This window comes from Macrobrachium rosenbergii, chromosome 40 (genome assembly GCF_040412425.1).
Source record: "Macrobrachium rosenbergii isolate ZJJX-2024 chromosome 40, ASM4041242v1, whole genome shotgun sequence".
NCBI lineage: Eukaryota > Metazoa > Arthropoda > Malacostraca > Decapoda > Palaemonidae > Macrobrachium > Macrobrachium rosenbergii.
Genome location: NC_089780.1, coordinates 30,791,828 through 30,812,999, shown reverse-complemented (window position 1 = coordinate 30,812,999; position 21,172 = coordinate 30,791,828). Strand labels below are relative to the sequence as shown.

Below are 21,172 nucleotides of genomic sequence, written 5' to 3'. Positions count from 1 at the left end.
CCGTGCGCCGGGGTAAAGCAAGTCCTCAACCTGGCGTCGAGGACGTAGGGCTTCCCGACGGAACATTCCTGCCAAACCCAGCCACCCAGGCCCGGAGGGATTCCAAGGCAGACTTCTTGGAAGCTTCATCCGCCTGCAAGGAAACCAGCAATTAGTCAGGAATGAAAAGACCAGACGGAGAATATAAACAATATACAATATGAGGAGCATGGACCGGAGGAAAAAAGACTTTCACTTACCGACTCATCTTGGATGGTTGAGGAGAGAGCAAAGCAAACCTCACAGCCATCGGGGTGCCAAACAACCAGGTCGTCCAGTCGGACCGCACAACCAGCGTGGGTCCGGCACACTCGTGCCCGTAGGGGTTGTTGAAGGGAGGCGGTACACCCTGGCTCCTCACAGCGAACAGTCTGTAAAATAAACAGTACATGAACCTCACACTCTAAGCAAAATAAAGCCGGCAAGGCCGGGAAACTCAACTACAACCGAATACTCCAGCGAGAAGAACTACCAAATTAAACTGGGCCAATAAGCTTTAAATGCACAGAGTGGAAGGTAAGGATTCCAGACCCCGGAGGACTCCGGGAATGAAGGAACGAGAAACCAGGAACCAACCATAAGGGCTGCCAGAAAAAATAACGGCGGAGCCCCGGGTGTGGACCGACTCACCGTAATAAATAAAGGTAGAAAACAAAATAATAATAAAATAAAAAAAAAAAAAAAAAAAAAAAAAAAAAACAATGATGGTAATGATGGTAAACACTCGGAGACCGGAGGGGTCCGTATGCTTAGCATGACATAAAATCATCCACACATCTACCTCCCCCCGCCGGAGAAACAAGATGGGTAAAGGATGCTCAATGTTCATAACATAAGGCGGGGCCACACCTAAACCCTAACTCGTGAGCTCGATGGGGAGACGAGAGGTATGAGACAGGATTCGAACACGCTCGAGCAAAACAAAACCACCAACCCCACCACAGCGAAGCTGGGGACGATGTATGGGAGGGAGCGAATCCCTCTACCAATAGGAGGAGTCCCTGAACTCGGAGAAAACGCCATCTAGCGTCACCCGCACGAGTCGCAAGGCTGAGGGGGGGGGGGGGGGGAGCAGGGGAGAGAGAGTAGGCTACCAGGAAGGGGAGGGAGACAAGGAGAAATGACACCCGCTCAACTGCATCCTTCCTTCCCAATGAACTTGGAAGGGTAGCCTACTCCAGGGAGCTACACAGCCCAAAGCCCAACTCCTCCTAGGCGTAGCCTAATATAAACCTAACCTAGTATAGGTTAGGAAGGAGAAAGAAGGTGAAAAGGGAGGAGGAACCAACAGGGAGAGAAATTTTTGTGCCGAGAGCCAACCAGGAACGAGAAGTAGGGATAAGGGGCGACTAGCCTAGAGGAAACACATCCAAAGAACTCGATTCCCCCAAATGGAGGAAGAGGACTAAGGGGCTCACTCTGACCCTAAAAACGACCCTGAGGAAACAGCAACAAAACTCCCTCAACCTGATCTCCGCACCCAGGGCAAGGGATGGAGCCCACCTACAACCATCATCACAAAAACAATCAAAATAAAATTACGTTCACAGGAAGCGTAGCCTACCTCGGGAGGCCCAAACATTTTATAAAACTAAAGGTAAAACAACAAAACTAAAAAAAAAAAAATAAAACTAAAAATACTAAAAATAAAAGAAGAGCACCATCTTCAAGAATAACATAATAGCCTATGAGACTAAAAATGAAAAGAACCCAACCTGGTGGATACTTACCTGGACGGGGCATCAACTCTAAGAAGGCCGACAGGCCAAAATGCAAAACAAAAACTAAAATTGGAGGGGAGCCACCGCAAGGAACCACCAGGAAGGAATTCAAGGGCTAAAATCTATATATATAGCGACTGGGAGAAAAACTCCAACCGAAAGAACAGAAGGAGTCGCCTGCTGGTCGACATGGCTGACTAGGGGACGCCGTGGCGTCATAAGAAGATCCCAATATTTATGAAAATACGAGACCAAAACAGCCAAAAAACAGATCAAAAACCCCACAAGAAGATGGTACTTAACTTAGAGATGGAAAAGGTGCTCGAAGCCATCGTAGATGAAGAAAAAAAATAATCCAAAAAATGGGACGAGCACACAAAAGAAACGATTTTTTGTCATCACGTGCTAGAAAATGGAATGAAGTAGGTGGCGCTGGTGTCGCCGTCCTGGCGGGTGTTGAGTGTGTGGAGCTGTAACGGCTCACCGCTCTTTTCGGGGTTTTGATAAGGAGAGATCTTTCGAGTATATTTCCGTGGTAGTGGTATTTCACTCACCCTTCATTATACCGACGTCTTCCTAAAGACGCCGACTGGGGGTAGTAACCCCAGCTTTCCTGAAAGCTCTTTTTCTCTGGTATATCTAGCATTGTTATACCTAGAAATTCGTGCTGTAATGGAATTTCACCGGCTGACACGGGACTGGACTCAGAAATATCATTTTTAAACATCTAACTTACCTGGTAGTTATATATATAGCTGATTGACACCTTTGGTGGAGGGTCAGAGACAGCCAACATCGTTGGAATTTGCTAAAGGGTTAATAAACCAACTTAAGGTCCTTACCTGGATTAAGGAAGCTGACTTCAATGAACTCCCTCATTTTGTTCTGCTTTCCTTAAGAGGTCCAGCGACTCCACTCAGGGGCTGAAGACCTATAGGAGCTGCCAACCGGTGTACCAACCTCTATGACAGACAGACAACCTATAATACCCTTGTTTCGGGCGCCACCAAGGAACAAAATGATCATTTGACTAAAATTGATGATTGTAAGACTGATTCAATCTTCATAAACAACCATAAAAACCAACCATTCCAAGGTAAGGAAACAAAAAGGTATTGTTTTATGGAATTGGATTAAGGAAGCTGAGTTCAATGAACTCCGCCATTACATTATGTCTGTATTCCTTAAGAGGTCCAGCGATCCACTAGGGGCTGAAGACCTCAGAGCTGCCAACCGTGTACCAACCTCTATGTGACAGACAACCTATAAACCCTTGTTCCGGCGTCACCAAGGAACAAAATGATCATCTGACTAAAATCAATGATTGTGGAAGACTGCGTGACAATCTTCACAAACAACCATCAAATTTCAACCATTCCAAGGCAAGAACAAAGGGTATTATTTTATGGGATTGGATTAAGGAAGCTGACTTCAATGAACTCCCTCTCATTATGTCTGCATTCCTTAAGAGATCCAGCGATCCACCCAGGGGCTGAAAATCTCTAGGGGCTGTCAACCGTGTATAACCTCTATGTGACTAGACCTCCTCTCAATACCCTTGTTCCAAAAAGCTCTACCAAGGAACTTTCATCCCAATGATTGATTGCAGAAGAAGACTGCGTCCAGTCTTCACAAACAACCATAAAAATTCTCAATTCCAAGGTAAGAAAAAGGGTATTGGTTTATGGGATTGTAGGGGTATTCCCCTCTCCCATTACTGAATTAGATGCTATAAACGGGACACAGCGTATAGCAATCTTCAGGTGTCTTGACTTGTTTTAGATAGTGAGAGGCAAATACTAACTTGCTTCTCCAGAAGGTCGTGTCCAAGATACTCTGCAGGGACCTGTTCTGTTTAAGAGCTACAGAGGTTGCTACTGCCCTGACCTCGTGCCTTTACTTTCAGAATCTTGTAGTCTATCTCTCTACATTCCATATGTGCTTCTTTTTATCAACTTGCTGATAAAATAAAACAGAGCATTCTTCGACATCTATACAGAGAGCTTTTTGACTGAGCACCAAAGCCCTTCTGAATTCCTTCTTAAGTCCTTTGTCCTATCCAGGTAGAGCCTTAGAGCCCTTACAAATAGGACTCTCTCTCTCTCCTCCCCTGTTATGTCCGTTAGGGTTCGGAATCTCGAACGTTCTGGGCTAGGGTTGTGATGAGTATTCATTTTTTGCAAGGAAGCCTAGTTGCAGTGAGCAGATTGCCTTGCCTTGTATAAAATCTATATTCTTGCTGAGAGCATGTATCTCACTAACTCTTTTCGCTGTGCCAAACTGACCAAGAAAAGAGTTTTCATGGTGAGGTCCTTTGATGTCCTCTGCAAGGGATTGAACCTACTCCCATGAGGAACCTCAGGACCACGTCTAGGTTCCATGCTGGTGAGTTCTCTATATACAAATTTGGGTTACAGAAATATTGGAAGAGGACACATGGTTGTCCTTGCACCATCCTCTAAATACCTCCCACTTGGATTGGTATACCTTAATGGTGGATAACTTCCTTGATTTGGCGAATAGCGCCTTGGTGCCTCCTGGTCTAAAAAACCTTCTGGCTCTTGTGAGTTTTCCGATAGTCCTGTGCAGTTACTAGTAGCGCTTGTAGGTTTTGGTAATATCTTTCAAGTGGGGTTGTTTGAGTAGATCTACTCTCTGAGGTAGGCTACTCGGGATGTCCACCATCCAATCCAGTACTTCTGGGAACCAATCTTTGTCGGCCAGTAAGGGGCCACAAAGGTCATTCCGGTCCTCTCATGTGACACAAATTTTTTCAGTACCCTGTGTATTATCTTGAAATAGGGAAATGCATACACGTCCAAGTTGGACCAGTCCACCAAGAACGCTCTATGTATATAGCCCCGGGATCTGGTACTGGAGAGCAGTAAGTGTCCAACCTCTTCGTTTGCCTGTGGCGTCCCCAGAGATCTATGCAAGGACGTCCCCAAAGTCCTGATGTAGCGTTCATTCTGTTGAGAGGACTTTATTTCCTGCTCAGAATGTCCGCCCCTCACATTTTTTTCTCCCCTTGGATAAAGTGGGTTACTAGTTTTACATTCTCCTCCTTTGCCCAAAGAAGAGATTCTCTTTGTCTCAGTATAGAGACCTGGAGTGAGTGCCCCTGTTTGCTGATGTAGGCCAACGCTTGGTGTTGTCGGTGTTGACCTGCACCTCTTTGTTCCCCACTGTGTTCGAACTCCCTGAGAGCTAGAAGGATTGCAGTTAGTTCCTTCTAATTGATGTTTAACTTCTCCTGCTCTCTGGTCCAGGAGCCCGAGACTTTTTATTTCCCCCAGTGTTGCTCCCCATCCCGACTGAGTCCGACGCATCGGATAACAACACTAGGTCTGGGTTCCTCTAATATAGAGAAGGGACCTCCTGGAGCTTGACGGGGATGTTCCACCACTACAAATGGGTCCTTATTGGTTCCGAAATGGGGATGCACTTGGTCTCCAGTTCTATTTTCTTGTCCCAGTTCCGATTTAGATGAAACTGTAACGGGCATAAAATTAACCTCTCAAAGGAGACAAACTGTTCCAGCGAGGAAAGGGTTCCCAGCAGACTCATCCATTCCTTTGCCAAGCATGACTGTCTCTTTATAAAGTTCTGAAATTTTCTTAAGGCTTGTCAGTGCTTGCTTGTCCTGTCTTTGCAATAAACGGAAAAGCCCGAAAATCCTGACTCTGAATCTTCATCCTAAAGCATAGAACCTCTTGGGATGGGATCAAGCTGAGATTTCTATCTGTTTATTAGTAGACCTAATTCTTTGTTTCAAACGCTTGATGCCAGTGCATCTTGCGTCCTGAGCTAACTCCACGTCTTGGCTTCCAATATCTTGAAGCCTGACGTCCTGACGCCCAATGCCTTGACGCTTGACGCCTTGGGTTCATTGACGCTTGTCATCATGGTGTTTCACTCCTAGATGCTTGACGCCACTGCATCCAGCGTCCTAGAGTTTCATTCACTGACGTTCAGCGTCTTAAACTTCTGGTCTAGAAGCTTTAGTTGGACGCCTATTATCCTTCTTCTCTTTGCCTGGTTGTCACGCTTGCACCAGGAAGACAAAGTCTGCTGCATATTTTATAGTAAAGCTATATGCGGGGCTTCCTGTTGTTGGGGACAGGCTGGGAAGCCTCAACTACGGCAATTATTTCCTCCTCATCGTCAATAATGGACCGTGGAGGGGTTCCGCAGACGAGTACCAATCCGAAGGAGGAAGAGGAGGATGTTCGAAGGCAGCACAGTGTCCGCCACGCTCTTGCAGCCTGGTATCCTGACTGAACAGAACTGTCTACGTTTGTTCTTAGTAGGAGAGCTACCCTTGGGGCTGGAAGGGAAGAGCTCCGGGCTGCTGCTGTGGCTACAATCTGTAGTCTATGAAGTCTTATCATGACGTCCCTCAATATTGGGTAACTTGCTCTTGAGAGGTCTCGAAGGCTCAGAGCCAGACATCAACCTTGTCTGTTTAGGCCAAAAGAGAGAGACCTGAAACTAGAAAACCTTTCCCATGGACGAACTTCAGAAAATTCTTGGAGATCGGTGCATGGGGAAGTGAAAAGACGCATCCTGGAGGTCCAGTGAGGCCATCCAGTCATGCTGTCTGACCGTGCTAGAACCGATTTTGTCGTTTCCATAGCCCTCCTTTGTTTATTGCACAAAAAAGTTGAGTGCAATCCCGCCTCCCTGCACCGGTCCTAACCCCCAAGCATTTGGGGATCAGGAATAACCGAATGTAGAAATCCTGGGGAATTCGGATCCTGAACTCTCTGTCTGGTCTCCTTTGCAACATCATAGACACTTGTTGCTGTAGAACCTTTGCCTTGGTTCTGTCGTTGCATTTGGCAGAAAGGTCAAGGTGTCTTGTTACTAGAGGGGCCTACTCAGGCTGGACAGTCTGGCTCCTACCGCAGTCTGCAGGAGAAGAAAGGCAGGTCCTCCTTCTTCCCTGTGTAGAGCCTCTTCTCTTGTCATTCATCTACCCGCCCTAGAGGAACCTCTATCGGAGGGTCGACCACGAAAGAGCTGAGATACCTGAAACACAGGAACCTCAGCCTTACTCTTTTTAGCGATGAAAGTCGTTGGTAGGACTTTTCTTGCTGTTTTAGATATTAAATCTTACGTGGTTTTCTGGGCCAAAGATGAAAAGGCCTCTATACCAAACCTTGAGAGAAGGGGTGAGAGGAAAAAAAGGTATAAATCAATTCTGATTTTGATTGGACGTGACCCCATTAGCCAGGAAAGGGCAAAGATGGGCCCTTTTCTTCAGGAGTCCCGACTGAGAAAGGTGCAGTTGATTCGTTGGAACTATCTCCGAGTCCTTTATCCATACACGACATCAGATATATGAGTTCTTCATGTCAGTCCAGATCTGCTGAATAATTCCATCTTCCTTCCTAAATCCCAAATTCTTTTGAGGGGTGGTCCAATTCTGATATCGACCAACAACTTCGTTTTCCCATGGCCACTGACGACGAAAGAGTCAACAAGATTCGAGAAGGTTCCTGGGAAGGGGCAGGTATTTCGAAGGCCGAACGATTCTCCAGTTTGATACTAAACGCTAGACCTTGAGCTAGTTTGGTTGGAGGAAAAACAAAGGCTGTCTTTCATTGTTTCTCCTTCGAAAGTATCCATTCTTCGTAAATGCTGCCCTCTTAGACGCCCTCACGAGAGTAAATTCTGAAGCCTTCCCAACGAGGAGCAGTCAGGATAAATTTCTCTGGAAAAAATTTCTTAAAATAGCTTCATAAGCCTTTTCAAGTCTGATAAAAGCTGATGGCCTTTTATATTGTCTTCGTCAGAAATCTCTACAATAGGATTCACAGGAGAGTGTGAGATATTATCATTCTCTTCTTCCGATTTTCGAAGACGGAAGTAGAGACGTCTTTCAAAATATCATCTTGATGCCCTGGCGTCCTGGCGTCCAGTCTCTTGACGCCTGGCGTGTTGGCGCCATTTTCTTGAAGCTTAATGTCTTGGCGTCCAGCTTCAGGAGACGCCTGACGCGTCCTGGCGTCTAACTTCGACACTTGATGTCCTGGCGTCCAGCTTCTCGCCCTGAGCCCTGCCGCGCCTGACATCCTGGCGCCCAGCTTCTCAACGCTCGACGTCCTGGCGCCCAAATCCTGGTCCTCGACGCCGACATCCTGGCATCCAGCTTCGGAGAGAAGATTCCGCACGAGCCCTGGGCGTCCATACTTCAACTTTTTGCTGTCCCTTGAAAGGACGCTAGAGGTTACTTGAGAACTGTGACCCCTTAAGTGCGACATCGGTCAAAAGCTTCCTCCGGTTGACGACAGCAACCAATGGACGAAAAACACTTTAACCTCGTCTTTCCTATGGCGAGGTGAGCGTCCTGGGAAACGCGTCAACAGGTGCGCTCGAGGGGACGACTGCTCGGTAGCTAAAGCCTCTTGCCTCCCTTCGCAGCTGTTGACTTTCCTTCTCACAGGGGTTGGTGAGCTTGGAAGAGGTCTAGGACTAGGAGCACAACAGGACCGAGCTGGCGCACCCTCCACTGCACTTGCACTAACAACATATTAACACTTGTATTTTTTAGATCTCTTATTATCGATCACATATTATCCCTGTCTTCTGAGAGGGATTTTACCTGTTGGGCCAGGGTCTGAATGGCAGCCAACAAATCATTAAGTATTGGGTCCTACCTGTTTCAGTAGGGGTTCAGAGACTACCACTACGGGAGAAGGATCAATAGGATAGTTATCAAGGGGAAAAGAATTAACTATTCCCTGGTTATATCAAGAAGAGTGAGAAACAGTACTCTTGGCTCTTCTGACATCTTTCATTCCCATTCTTCAGACATACTAAGTGGGGATCCAAGGAGACTTTAGCAAGCCGCTTGTATCCCCACACACACATTTTCACACTCGATGAAGTCAGATATGTTATAAGAAAATCCAAAACCAAAATCAAAAGCCAAGCCAAAGTGTACTTCACCAAAATAAGTTGCAAAAAAAAACACAGGCTATGAGCGAAATTCCATCGATGTTACTGACACAGCGGCAGGAAGATCTGAGGAATAGTTGGAATGGTTCCAGGTACCTGGGTAGAGGGCGACAGGTGGTTCACCTGACTACCGATCGGGCGATTGCCGCGAATTGAAATTCTGCCGTGACGTCAGGGACTTAAGCTATATATATAACTACCAGGTAAGTTAGATGTTTAAAAATTCCAATTTGTCTTTCGGTCCAGGTACAGATTGTGGGTGGCATGAGGTGGGCATAAAGTGTAAAGGACCTCGGGTTTGTATAGTTAGGAAAAATACAATTTACTTTTAAAAACTGTTATTTGTTCCAACACAATATACAAACCCTCGGTCCTTTACATTAGGAGACTCACTGATTGGAGGGAGGAATCTGATAAAGTCTCTCTGAACTGACTGGAGTTCACCATCTTGTCTTCCCTTCCTGGTCGACAGAAAAGAAAAAATCACCTCTGACAAAAGATCGGGTTGTAAGAAACGCAGGATCAGTTGTCAGACTTCTGGGTCCCTTTGCATGAAAGAGGAAACGTCAGTTCATGCAAAGTAGGCTAGAAGAATTTGACGTCGGATGACAATAAGGCAAATACAAGCATTGGGTTTGTCTCATAGTCATGGTCTCCTTCCTCCCCTTGCAAGAGGAAGGAGTGGGGTTGCTTCTATTAACCTGAACGGAAATAGAACGGTAGCTCCCGTTAAGTGCTTACCTGCCTCGACCGCATGGTCCAGCTTATAACGGCACGTCCGCTCCCTGCCCGTGGGAAGAAAGAAGAGAGGACAGTCACTCAACATTCATTCTCCCAATCACAACCATACAACATAGGCGAGATGCAACCTGTCCCGTTAGGGGAGCTGGATAAGCTACACAACTTGTTGAGCAGCCACCACAGGACCCAAGGAAAAAGTGTCCAAAGACTTGTATGCAACATCCCGGAGGTAGAAGGAGGTGAAGGTAGTCTGTTGGGACCACACACCTGCCTTCAGCACCTGTGGTACCAACATATTCTTCCGGAATGTGAGGGACGGACCAATGCTGCAGACCTCGTGAGCTCTCGGACGAAGCGTACGGTGTCGTCTTCTCCTGCAGCAGAGTATGCTCTCCTTATCGTCTCACGAAGCCAGAAAGAGATGGTATTCTTGGACACTTCTTTCTTGGTCGAGCCAGTGCTAACAAAGAGTCGTCGACACTCAGGCCGGAGGTGCCGAGTCCTCTTCAGATAGCGCCGCAGCACCCTAACAGGACACAGTAGCATCTCGTCTGGATCATTACCTACAAAGTCCTCTAGGGAGGGGATCGTGAAGGACTCGAACCGTGCGTCAGGGACCGAAGGGTTCTGAGTCTTCGCTACGAAATCCGGGATGAAATCGAGCGTAACTGATCCCCATCCCCTTGAGTGTTTAACATCAAAGGAAAGTCCATGAAGTTCGCCAACTCTCTTCGCCGATGCCAGGGCAAGCAAGAAGACGGTCTTGAGGGTCAGATCCCTGTCTGACGACTCTCTTAAAGGCTCGTATGGTGCACGAGTCAGGCTCCTTAAGACGAGAGTCACATCCCACGCAGGGGGCCTGAGATCCCTGGGTGGGCAAGACCGTTCAAAACTCTTCTCATGAGTAGAGAAATCTCGAAAGAGGAAGAGATGTCTACTCCTTTCAGCCGTAAGACTAGGCCGAGTGCGGCGCGGTAGCCTTTCACAGCTGAAACGGAGAGAAGCTTCTCTCGGCGAAGGAAGATGAGGAAGTCCGCGACCTGCTGAACAGTAGCTCTGACTGGAGAGATACCCCTTCGACGACACCAACCACAGAAGACGGACCACTTTCCCTGGTATACCGCTGCGGAGGATCTTCTGAGGTATCCTGCCATCTCTGTTGCTGCGCGGCGCGAAAAGCCTCTCGCTCGCAAGAGATGGTGGATAACCTCCAGCCGTGAAGACACAGGGAATGCACTGCCAGGTGGAACTGCTCTGCGTGAGGTTGACGCAGAAGGTTGGGCCAGGGGGGGATCTCTCTCGGTGCCTCGGAGAGGAGAGCTAGCAGGTCCGGGTACCAAATGGCCTGGGGCCATTTGGGTGCCACCAGAGTCATTCTGAGATTCGGGGTGATCATCACTCGGCTGATCACACGGCGAATCAGACAGAATGGGGGAAAGGCGTAAGCGTCGAGATTGTCCCACGGGTGTTGGAACGCGTCCTCCGCAGCGGCCCATGGGTCCGGCACGACAGAACAGAAGACCTGGAGTTTTCTGTTGTGCCGGGTGGCGAACAGATCGATGGCTGGACGCCCCCACAGGTCGAACAGCCTTTCCGCTACTTCCTGATGGAGGGACCATTCGGTCCCTACCACCTGGCTCTGGCGGCTGAGCTTGTCTGCCACGACATTCCTCTTGCCTGGAATGTACCTGGCTGACAGCTCTACCGAGTGAGCCACGGCCCACTCGTGCACCTGCATTGCTAACTGATGAAGCTGGTGGGACACCAGCCCCCCCTGCTTGTTGACATATGTCACTACCGTGGTATTGTCGCTCATCAGTACCACGGAGTGTCCCATCACTCGATCCTGGAACTCCTGGAGGGCCAGGAAGGCCGCCTTGAGCTCCAGGATGTTGATGTGAAGGTGCTTGTCGTCTCAGTGCCACACTCCCGAAGTCAGCAACTCCTCCAGGTGTGCGCCCCATCCCTCGGTCGATGCGTCCGAGAACAGAAGCATGTCCGGAGGGGGAGTATGCAGGGATACTCCTATTAAGAGGTTCCTGTCGTCTAACCACCAGTGAAGGTCCTTTCTCACCTCCTCGGAAAGAGGAATGAGGAAGGACTGGGGGTCTCGGGACTGGGACCAATACTCCTTTAGTCTCCACTGGAGAGACCGCAGGTGAAGACGCCCGTGAGGTACTAGCTTCTCCAATGACGACAGGTGACCGATGACGACTTGCCATTGCCGAGCTGGTTGCTCCTGTCGAGACAGGAACAACTGTGCTGCCTGCCTGAACTTGCTGATACGAGAGTCCGAGGGAAAGACTTTTGCTGCCACCGTGTCTATCAGCATGCCCAGGTACTTTGTCCTCTGCTTGGGGGTGAGATCTGACTTCTCCAGATTTACCATGATCCCTAGATCCTGGCAAAACTCGAGGAGACGATCCCTGTCCTGTAGCAACTGCGAGCGAGAGCTCGCCAGGACTAGCCAGTCGTCGAGATACCTCAGTAGACGTATCCCGTGCGAGTGGGCCCAAGCTGACACGAGAGAGAACACTCTCGTGAACACCTGGGGAGCGGTCGAGAGCCCAAACAAAGTGCCCTGAATTGGAAGACCCTGAATGGGTAAAATACGACCCTTCAAGTCCACTCCGTTCTCCCTGAGGAGCCAGCACAGTTTGCGGATTGTGTAACAGAGTCTGGCGAATGAAATGGTTCAAGGGAGGACGGATGGATGGTATTTGAAAAGACGCATCCTTCAAGTCCACCGTTCAGCATGAAGTCGTTCCTCCCCTGATGGAGAGGTCTATCGTGACTGATGGAATCCGATAGTGCATTTATAAAGACCAGTAAGTTTCCATCTTTTAACCGGAAATCTGGCGAATGAAACGGTTCAAAGGAGAGAGGTTTGTATGAATTGTCTTGTAATCCATCCCCTGATGCCTTCTCTGAGAAAGATCCGGCTGTAAAGCCTGGAGACTGGTCCGACACAGAGGGTCATTGTTACCCTCTCACAGCATTCTTGCTCAGCATGGCTTGCACTCTTGCTGTTAGTTTTAAGGTTAGTAATAAATATAAATAATCTGTCCTTTATCGATCACAGGATATGAAATTAAATTGTATACATGAACACAACGCAAATTCTCGATTTATTGAATGAAAGGAACAGAAAAGAATCTAATGAACCTGAAAGATAAGTTTGGAGATGGACCGGTTTAGTGTAGGTGAGGGGAGGCCGAGACTCGAAGGGTAGTAGATATCCCTCCCGAAGGACATCCACTATCCAGGTCTCGGCTCCATGTCGCTGCCACGTTGCCCAATGGCTCGACAGGCACCCCCACCTTTGGCAGCTTTTGGGGGAACGCCCTCCTGCGTTTCCCCTTCTTCTTCTTACCCTTGCCCCTTTACCGGATTGGAAAGGGGCTGAAAAGGGCGGGAGTAACCCCCTTCTCGAGGAAGAAGAAGGCTGGGTGTTTCCTCGGGACCCCTTCAAGACTGGGACTTCTTAGGGGCCGAGGAAGTGCCAGCCTGGCCCGAAGACCTGGCTGCAGTGGGATGAGAAGACCCAGAGGTCTTGGCCACTGCCCGGTGAACAAGCCGGTCGCTGTCATCGGCACGGCGCTTGTCCACCGCAGCATCCACCAACTCTCTAGGGAAGAGAGAGGAGGAACCCAGCAACGGTCCATTCCGCAGGGCGATTGCCGACTCGGGACCTACAGACCTGGCAAAGCGAGAGAGAACAGCGTCTCTCCGCTTTAGCACCAAGGTTTGCCCACAGGTTTGCAGTCTGGTGGGCAAGGTAGGAAATAGCCCTACCTCCAGACTGGCACAGTCTCCCAAAAGCAGAGTCCTCCCAGGTACGATAGCGCCTGAGGAAGCAGCTACCTTCGATACTGTGAAGGACCACAGATCGAGCCAGGAGACTGCCTGAAAGGCCGCCATGGTGGTGGCTTCCAGGGTTGCAGCTTCTTGCTGGGAGAGGGAATGTTCTCTGCAGTCAATTGCTGCAACGAAAGACCCGGATCCAAACGAGTCAGGTCCGGGTCAACCTGTTTAGTCAGCAACGCCCCTTCCATTGGAGAGTAAAAATGCTTCTGACGAGGCAGAGGGGGGAGGAAGAAGCTTGTCCGAGTGTGGCTCGATCGAAGCGAACTGTCTTGCCCAGACACAAGACCGTTCACCTGATCGAGTACCCCCTCGGCAAGCGTGGACCACGGCAGCCCCACCGAAGCCTTGGGTTCCTTCTTGGGTCCCCAGAAGGATTCGAGGCGCGACGGACAATCCACAGACGAGGCCGTGGTCCCTTCCCCGAGGTCATTGTGCTGACGAATCAGCGCGATAACCTCTGCAAAAGTCCTCTGTATTTCGGGGGTGTCCGCATCCTGGGGCAGAGGACCCTCGAGTCCTTCCAGAGTGCGGTCCTCCCGAACTACTCTCCCTGCAGGAGGGAGAACCTCGGCAGACCCCCGAGGACCTTCCTGAACTACGCGGGCGTAGGACCTGGTCGAGCCAAGAACCGAGCCAGGTGCATACCCCCCACGCAGTAGAACTCTGAGGAGAACAATCCCCAGAGTTCCTCCTCTCCGACTCGTGCCCCCTGGAAGAAACCGAAGGGGTGGAGGGGACAGGCGAGGAAGATCAGGCGCTCCCACTGCCTTTACTGGCAGAACCAGCAGAGGCAGCAGGCCGAGAGCGGTCACCAACCCGCGGTGATGACGAGTCCCCGGGTCGAGGAGACCGCTTCAGCCCAGGTGAAACGATCTCCCGAGGAGAGCGGAGCAGCTCGCGAGAGCCGAGCCGCGCACTCGCCTCCCCCGAGCCAGGCTGGCCACGCGGACGTGGCCGGGGACTGGGAGGAGTCGAACGCGCGGCTGGCTGGCGCGAGCTTGCGCTGTCCTCTGGACGCGCCCCAGACTTCTTCGAGGCCGGAGCCTCTCGGAAGACTGAGCAGGGGACTTCTTCCCTGTTTCTCCATGCATTCGGCCCCTCGGGCCTGAAGCACTGTCCCGGGAACCTGACTTGGCACTGAAGGAGTGCCAGCAGGAAGAGAAGGGGCACCTGCATGCCCCCGGCTCTTTCTCTCGCCCCACGCCCTGGTCTGTACGGCGAGAAGTGTCCACCGTAACAGACTGGGGTACCCCGGTCTCCTTGGAGACCCGGGTACTCGGAGCAACTCGCGAACGAGTGTCCGACGCGGACTTGCTGGCCTTAGAAGCAGGAAGTTTCTTAGGCGCAGCGGGGGTAGTGCCGACCTTGGTCTGCACACCCTTGGCTCCCGGTGCCCCTGGCCCGGAGGCCGGGGCAGCGGTTCCCTGATCCGAGGATCGGGAAGAGCCAACGAGAGATCCCACTGCCTTCCCTGTGGAAGGAGACAGACCCTAGAAATCTCAGTACGAGGTTTCTTAGGGGAGAGAGACAGACTTCTTCTTCTTCGGCCGCGAAGCCTCGGAAGGAGAAGAGGAAGAAGCAGCAGACGAAGACGACGATGATGAAGATGAAGATGAAGACGACGACGACACCTTCCTAGACCTCTTCTTCTTCTTCTTCTTCACCATCTGCTTCAGGACAGCAGTCAAATCCCCAATCCAGGAGAAAGCGAAGACGCGACTCAGGAACAGCAGGAACAGGAACAGGGGAGGGGCTGCAACAGCAGAAGGTGCATCCGGGCAGCGACAGCGGAGCTCGGGCCAGCATTTGCCTGGGTGGCGAGAGCCGCGTGTCTATTAGGAACAAAAGTGGGCGGGGCCAGGGATGCAGGCACCGCCCCTCCCGCATGAAGATTCAAGTCGGGCCGCGCCAGGTCGTCAATGGAATGGGGATGGAAGCAGACGAAGGGCCGGGCTGGAAAGTCAGACGAGGAACCGTATCCGAGGACAGGCCATGGTCAGCAACAGGGGCAGTGACAGTCACATATGGATATGATGACGTCACCATGTAGGAGGGGCCAGCACGCGTGAATGGAGCCAGGCAGCCAGGTGGTTTTTCCATGATTGAAAAGAAAAACAAGGAATTTCCCACCAATGACGAAGAAAATTGCTGTCCAGGCCGAGAAGCAACTGAAATCAACATCTGGACAAACCGCGAGAAGGTGACAGCAAATTGGTGGCTGTTTACATCCTTGTTTGAAGTTCAACGGCCGTTTCCAGCCATGAAGCCAAACCTTCCAGAGCCGACCAGGTTTGTATATTGTGCAGCCAAGGTGAACTATGGAACAACTCAGCATGGGGTATTACCCCGGAAATTGACTTTTTCCATACAATTTTGGTTGCTTATCAAGAATTTATCATTATTTTTTGTCAGTTGACTGTAATTAACCTCAGAACTGATGTATCATTGTATGCTGGGCAGCCTGGAATGCTATCGTGCCTTCCACAAACGTTATAAGAAACTTTTGGTAAAGGAAGGGGAGGGGGAATTACTGAGGGTCAAGAAGGGGAGAGCCCCCTGGGAGGTAGAAACGGCCTACTAGGTTAGGCTAGTAACGGGTCGTTTAAACAGATTCCCTTGGCCATTTCCTTCTTGAACATACGGCTTCCTAATGACTAGCGAATGCGCAGAACCATTCCATACAACCAACTTGACAGTCCAGTTTTTCCCCCAGTTATTTTCCCACCCAAAACTCCGAGTTCCCACTGGGTCCCCAACACTGTTGGGTAGAGTTGTTTGATAACAGGGGAGATCTGAGCAGTAGCTCTGTGGCAGCGATGTCCTTCTAACTTGACTTTTTCTACAGTTTTTGGTTGGATTAGGATTTATCTTCAATTTTTCCATCGCACAAAAAAAAAAAACCCCTGAAAATCCATCCAACAAGGATTTCCAGATGAAAAAATTCACAAGAAAGAGAGCGAAGAACAACGTCTGTTTGGAACGGTCCATATCTGATCTAGCAAGTGCAATAACTTGTTAATGTATGGGTACCCGGCCCCGCGATGCCTATACTAAACACGGTGAAATGTATCTAACTCACCCCTATTGGCTAATGCCTCCCTCTCGTTCTTCCCCTCTAAAGGGCGCCTCCTCAACGTAAACATGTCCGCTCCATTTCTGTGTTCTCCCCCCCCAAAACCCTGAATTCCCACAGTCCCCCTTTACTGTTGAGTAGAGTAAGGCGACAAATAACAGTTGGCCAACAACAAAAAACTCACCGCCAATATCAGAAGCCGTAAAAGAGTAGAAAAAACCAGTTTCCAAGGTAAAGAGGGGCGCGGAGCAAGTCCTTAGAATTACTGATAACAGTTGACCTACAATAAACAACACCACCTACTTCATCAGCAACACTAAAAGTAGGCTTATAGGAAAAATCAATTTCCAAAGTAATAATTTGTGTAGAAATCAATTTCCAAAGTAATATTTTATGTAGAAATACTCAATAATTAATTAATAATGTGTGTGCTGATCGTGACTTTTCATAATGCTGTGAATTGGGACCTCTAAACTGTAATATTACCCACATATCCTTTAGAGACATTAATCAGTGGAAGGGATACGCTATCATACTTTCCGATGGAAAAACTATTAAGTTTACAGCACTGTTTAACCCATTTCATCAAAAGTGACCAAAGACAGGCTTAATGTAGGCCGAATACTTACCTTCCCAGTAACAGTCACGATTTAGGTAGGTAGGCCAAGCGTTGGAAATCAATCAATGAGCCTCTCAAAGAGCGTCCGCCGTTACGATGTGTGACGTCTCTCTCGCTTCTTTTTATCAGTTTCTTCCCACACACACACTTTACTTAGTTATTATTGGCCACGTGAGATATACTTTCTACTCTATCAGCTTTCCTGTCGGTCTAAGACTCGCCAGCTTTTAATATAAACAAATAATATAAACGGCAAGCAATAAATTGATAATAGTAGTAATATATGAAAAGTAATTTTGAGACGGCACCCCAAGTATGTAAGTGCAGGTATTTTTTTCTAGGCTGCACACAATTCTGTAAAGCTTTTCCTACAACTTTGTTTCTTCTGTTTTTTGTTATATATCTATTATTATATAGTTGAATAAGAAGTATTCTAAAATACAATAACTTGTATCTTGGTGTGTCAGAACTCTCAAAACACTGGTTTTTCGATTGTTTAGGGTACGGTTTTTTTTACAGTGAAGCAGAAAATATTCCAATGACCATTCTTCTTCTTTGCATGGTAAACAAGTGCTGTTTCTTCTATCATTATCTTTTTCCACTGTGCAGTGGACACGATTAATTTCCAGCAGGTATATACAGAACTGCATAAGTGGGAAACCTAGGATATAAAAAGACACAAATTCTTATATTCCAAGCTTTCCGCTTAAATGTGCTCAGGATCTTTTTTCTAGATTTCTTCCTCGTGTTTGGCTATCCGATTGTTTTGGGAGGATGTTAACATTTATGATTCCCTGAACGTTTTTTCACTTATGTTTTGACAATTTTCGTTCATTTCTATTGTTACACACGTCGTGTAGGAAATCCTTTAATAAACAGAGTATTTCCGTTTTATTTTACAATGTACAGTACATTACACAATTAATGTTATTATATTATATTTGAATGTAGTCTGTTCTCTCACCTGTGCACTTGATGTGACTATTAGTTAATATTTATGGAGTCATGGATAAGATTTTATAAGCTAAGTTTTATGACGATTGATTCATTTTATTCGTCTTTGTTTGGAATAGGCTCCTCTCTTCATCTTGCCAGTTGCAACTCCTCGCTGGGACAGATGCCGTTAAGCTTGAAATTTGCCCTTGAAGATCACTGAACATTTAAAAGCATATCAGATTGTTCTTAGGTGCCATTTTATTAGAAAGATTATAGCTGCAATTCTTCATACCTTTCCTGTAAAGCCTTTTGCGTTCAATTTCAGGTAAATGATAAAGTAGGATGAGCTACTGCAGTCTTGTCTTATTCTACTTGTCTTTATACCGCATATGTTCTTACTGTTTATATATAATAATTGTCTCGACATTGGTATGGATACTGTTAATAGGGATGATGATACCAGGGCGGGCCTTAATACTCTTTTTCTGATTTTGTTGAGTTTCCCTTTTTTATGCCATTAAATGCTTTATTGAAATCTACCGCTGTCCCATTTAATAAACAACTAAAAAATGCGCCGTAGTTTCTTCGGCGCAATCGAGTTGTTTGTACAGCCCTACAGCGTATAATCAAGGCCACCGAAAATGAATCTATCTTTCTGTGGTCTCGGTATAATGCTGTATGAGCCGCGGCCCATTAAACTTTAACCACTGCCCGGTGGTGGCCTATCCAATATCGTTGCCAGAAGCACGATTATGGCTAACTTTATAACCTTAAATAAAATAAAAATTGCTGAGGCTAGAGGGCTGTAATTTGGTATGTTTGATGATTGGAGGGCGGATGATCAACATACCAATTTGCAGCCCTCTAGTCTCAGTAGTTTGTAAGATATGAGGCGGACAGAAAAAAGTGCGGATGGGTGGACAAAGCCGGCACAAGTTTTCTTTTCAGAAAACTAAAACTTGTATGTTGTTCGGTTCTTATAGGAAACTGCAGCCGAAAGTTGCTATCTGCAAACTGCTACTCCCGTAAGGGGGTAGTGCTGTGCAGTTCACCTCAAGCGATGCACTGTAGACATTACTTGAGGTTCATTGCAGCGTCCCTTCAGCTCCAGTTGTCTCAACCTTATTTTCAGCGCTGAATGACCTCATAATCCCAAATGCTTGTCCTTTGGCCTAAGTTTTATATTCCAGTCTAATACAAGTTGTGAATACCTACGAGTACTCTCTTAGTGGTTTCCCATATCGTCATTTTATATTACGATCATGTATCGCATCTATCAACGCAGCAGCAAGAATCTCATGGGCAAAGGTAGCCTATACATAGCAGTGTGGACGGTTGAAAACTGCCCAATGTTTTGCAGAGTGACCTTCTTTCTGAGTGAGAGCAATTTGTGTTTGTTAACAGACAATCAAATAGCAATAATAAGAGACAATGTACATACAGTGATAAAATATATAAAGGCCAAAAGGCCAGGAAATTCTACATACAAATATATACATGAGATTCTCGCTGCGTTGATAGATGTGGTACATGATCGTGATTAATGGGAAAGGAAGACGTCTTGTAAAGTCACCACATCGGTGCCAGCGAAGTGTTTTGAAGGCGCCATTAATTAAGTCTCCGCTGAGCAAGTTTTCTTTGGTGACTTCCCATTTTCTTCACACTCAATTAGTCACGCCTAAAACGTGCCAGGTCACGCATTTTTAACCATTTTTACTTTATACGTATTTGTACAAGTGTCACACATTATGTATCGTATGTTTCTTCATTCACAGGCATCAAGACTGTATCCATATTGAAATCCTGTATGTTTTGTATCCATTTTGCTTGTACTTTTCACTGCAATTTATTGTTAATTGTTTCTGACCTCAGGTCACAGTCAATACCATTGTCTTTGTGGTCCGAACTTCAGTCGGCTTTTATAAACAAGATATCTGTAATAAAGTAGCAGTAACTTTTACCTGCTCGTTTCTTTGACACCTCTTACAGTGGTGATCCCTAGTATCCCGGAGCCATTAGCGGACCGACACGGCGACTTAGTCTTGGCTCCAGGAATTCTCAAAACGCTTTTTGCGGGCTAAATCACAGCGCTGTAACCAGCGTTTGAGCAATAGGTGACTTTTACTTTTCTCGTACATTTTTCAGTCATTCACCAGCGTTCTTTAAACTTAGCGGACCCACACGGCATCACCGGGAAAGTGCGTTCTTATCTAAACTTGAGTACCCTTTCCAGTAAGAGATCAAAGGAGCGAGCATGGATCGGGATATCCCCCTCCTTCATGCAGTTAACCACGGACCTACATCACTAGGAGTTTACCTACCTCCCATCGCCCCGTCATCGATGTCCTCCCTACACCTCCACAGCCAGGTGCCGTTGCTGTCTTGCCGACCATGCGTCTCCCACTCTTGTGAATGCATGTACCAATGGCTTGTGCTCTGTCAGGATGTAAATTCCTCTAACTCTTCTTCAGCCAGCGGCGGGAACTGAACTCCGGCCCATCGAATGTGTCAGGATGGTGAAAGGGCTGCTGTCCAAGAGGTACTTGAAGTGCCGCATGGCTTGGTAGATTGCCAGCAGTTCCCCTGTCCAGGATGCACTGTTTCATCGGGTTTCTGGCGGCTTTAACTGTTTTATTAAAAAGGCAAGCAAAAACAGGGAGGAGGAACCTCTGTTTGACTATCTGCTCCAGCATCCGCTCCAGAAGCTTACGTTGCTGGCATCAGTGGTTTGTGTCTCAGGAGGGCGGTGGGGTTTTGATATGTTAAGGTGGTGGCTTTGGTTAAAGGGCTGCCTTTATATACCTGTTGTGGATGTAATTCCTTTTCAATTTCCCAAGTCAGGGCTTTTCGGTTAACCTTCGCACTCCATGTTAGGGGATACATGATGTGGGCGATGTCTGGCACGAAACGTCAGTAGTAGTTGACCATGCCGAGGAACTCCTGCAGGGAATTGATGGTTTTTGGTGCTGGAAACTCCTTCACTGCATTCACCTTGGAGGCCATGGTGGACACCTGCCGGAGAGACCTCGTGTCCCAGGAAGTCTACTTTCTCCACTCTGAAGGTACATTTGTCGAATCTGATGACCAAACCGTTCTCCTGAAGGCATTTCAGCCCAGCCCAGACATGACCCAGGTGCTCCTCCGGGGACCTGGAGAAGATCAGGATGTTGTCCACGTAGCAGACGCAGAAAGGTAGTGTTTGGTTCCCAGCCT

The 21,172-nt window shown here is 48.0% G+C and overlaps 1 protein-coding gene across 2 annotated transcripts in view; it reads right to left on the bottom strand.

Moving 5' to 3' along the window:
- The window catches only part of LOC136826313 (BTB/POZ domain-containing protein 1-like), a 531,599-nt gene extending 514,036 nt beyond the window's left edge, over positions 1 to 17,563 (bottom strand). Inside the window, exon 1 of one of the 2 annotated variants that reach the window (XM_067083546.1) lies at positions 17,034 to 17,563. The gene's annotated coding sequence lies outside the window, so the exon portion shown is untranslated. The remainder of the gene's footprint in view (positions 1 to 17,033) is intronic. The other variant, XM_067083547.1, reaches the window with a different exon arrangement.
- Positions 17,564 to 21,172: the final 3,609 nt, after the last annotated feature.